Consider the following 2,932-nt stretch of genomic DNA (forward strand, 5'->3'; position numbering starts at 1 on the left):
TGAAGTTAGACAGTTGGTTGGATTCAGAAGAAAGTAGGAGAAAGACATAGGGTATGTCTACACTACCCGCTAGTTCGAACTAGTGGGGTAATGTAGGCATACCGCAATTGCAAATGAAGCCCGGGATTTGAATTTCCCGGGCTTCATTTGCATAAGCGGGGCGCTGCCATTTTTAAATCCCCACTCGTTCGAACCCCGTGCCGCGCGGCTACATGCGGCACGAACTAGGTAGTTCGAACTAGGCTTCCTAGTTCGAACTACCATTACTCGTGGAATGAGTTCGTGCCGCGTGTAGCCGCGCGGCACGGGGTTCGAACGAGCGGGGATTTAAAAATGGCGGCGCCCCGCTTATGCAAATGAAGCCTGGGAAATTCAAATCCCGGGCTTCATTTGCAATTGCGGTATGCCTACATTACCCCGCTAGTTCGAACTAGCGGGGTAGTGTAGACATACCCTGAAATATTAGCTCCTTTTATACATTAAATGTCGTTTACTCTTCTGTTCAGAGGCTGTTAAATTCATCTCTCAGTTACATTGAAGTAAGTCTCTGGACCTCAGTGGAGTCAATCCCTGATCACACAGGATAAATGGGAGGAAAATGTAGTCAGTTTAACTGTAATCTGGGTCTTTTCCACTGTTTTTTCTACTTCTATAGAATCCTCAAAAATGCCATTGCAACAGAAGTCCCTCTCATACACTGAGTCACACTCCACAGAACAAAGCCTGACCTGATAATTCTGGGTAGTATGTAAGCTTTGTTCTTAGAAGACTGGTGGAGTAACAGGCAAAGACTTTTACCAAATTGTAAAATTCAAAATTCAAACAGCCAAATTCTGAGCTCGCTTGTTCGTCATGCAATCCCAATCAAATGAGTCAGCACTGAGTTTTGCCCTTCAACTAAAGGGTAAGTGTATACTGAAACTACCCACTGGACCAGAGACAGTACTCCATACCCACTATCAAGTTTAAACATAAGTCTTCATAGCCTCTAAGGGACTTCAGACCCTTTCACATCCTAAATTCTAAGCTTGCCATTAAGAAGATAATATGCTTCACTGAGCTAAGTGCACAAAGACATCATGCCTTTTTTCTTTTGAGGATTTATCTGCTTCACTTCTGGATTCCTGTGACTTACTTCATGTTCGCCTCCCAGGACTTATTCTCTGCAGGCAGGCCTGCTTTGTCAGACCATTCATCAATATACCTCATTTGTCCCTAGTGCGCAGTCTGGCCTTCCTGATTCTAACCTGCAGGTTATTCCATGTGTCAGCTTTGATAAAAGAACACCAAGAAGCTCCTGGAACACCATTGTGCTCCATAAAATGTCATCAGCAATCTTCCACGGATTCAACAACCTGAAATGACATTACACCTGCTGCCTGACAAATAATTGATGTATAGCTGATACAGGAAATGGGACAGCTGGGTTTCTGTGGCTTTGCCCTGCTAGCTGCTGCCTTTTTCACTCAGCTGTTGGCAGTGGTTAAGGAGTATGATTGAAGTACAAGTTCAAGTAAGCTGTATACTCTCCATAAGAAAAAAGGATTGTGTTCAAAAAATTAAATGCCTTAACAACTTAATTGAACACACAAGTTGCATGGTTTAGAACAGTCTATATTCTGTAAACTCTTCAATGGCATGTTTGATTCTTACAAACATTTACCCAGGCTTTTCTTTTCATTAGCTATAAATAAAGTAATGGTTGCAAGAATTAGCCTGTAAAAATAGAAACATCCATTGGGAAGACACATGAATACATTTGTATTCTTCAACCAGTAACAAAGGTAAAGTTAGTTCCTGCTTCCACTGTTTCCAAATACTTTCCTTGTAAAATTCAGAGACCCAATAGACTAAGATATCTGCAAGGCTTAGTAGTGATTTCTCCTTTAAAGATCCTACCATTGGTGTTCCTTTCCTAGAAGATTTACAAGGCACTACAATGGCAGGCTCATGAAGTGTCACACAGTTTCTCTTATTTCCTCTTTTTTGTAGAATATGCTGTCCAAATGGAAACCTGCCAAACGGCAAATGTTCTATACAGTAGGATACTGTGTTGTTGTAGCCCTTCTGATCCCAGGAGATTAGAAAGATGAGAGAGGGATATTTTATTGGACCAGCTTCTGCTGACATGAGACCAAAAAAAACCCTAATCTAATTCCACATGGATATCAGGTGGATACGGTAGCATATTTTCTCTCTAATACACTACAGGAACAAGATCTTAATTTCAATGTATGTGCATCACTACTGGAATATTGAGTGTTAATCTGGGGAAGGGGACCTTTAAACATTGGTTTGTATATAAAAAAAAAACAGAATGATCTCCAGATCATCTCATCTGAAGAAATGGGTTTTTCCCAGGAAAGTTCATGATACTATATATTTTTGTTAGTCTCTAAGGTGCCACAGAACTATTTGTTGTTTTTAAAGTTACAGACTAACACAGCTACCTCTCTCAGACTTAAAAACAGAGTAAGTGTTTGTATAGAAAGGATAATAATATGTTGAAAGCACTGCACCTTGAATCTAAAAATGTGGGTTGTATGACTAAGAAGAGCTTTATAAACATTTATATGTGGGCCAAATCCTGATGGCTTTTTCCCATTTTTATATCTGTTTTCATTCAGCTTCAGTTTTTACTTGGGTAAATTCACAATCAATGGAAGTACAGGTTGAACCTCTCTAACCTGGCATTCTATGGTTCAGCACTATCCATGGTCTGGCATGACTTTAGTTAGTCAGATGTCCACTTATCATAGGTGTGGCCAAGTTTCTCGTGATCTGATAAAGTTTATTTACAGCCACCAGTCCTGGCCTTCAGTGTTCTGTGCTGTTATTTAGCTCTATTTTACCCCTAAATGTCTTCTAAGATCCCAGTAAATCTAGTGGAAGTGTTGGTAATGCTGCTAGATAATATTGACTTCCAGGGGCG

Source organism: Pelodiscus sinensis, chromosome 2 (genome assembly GCF_049634645.1).
Source record: "Pelodiscus sinensis isolate JC-2024 chromosome 2, ASM4963464v1, whole genome shotgun sequence".
NCBI lineage: Eukaryota > Metazoa > Chordata > Testudines > Trionychidae > Pelodiscus > Pelodiscus sinensis.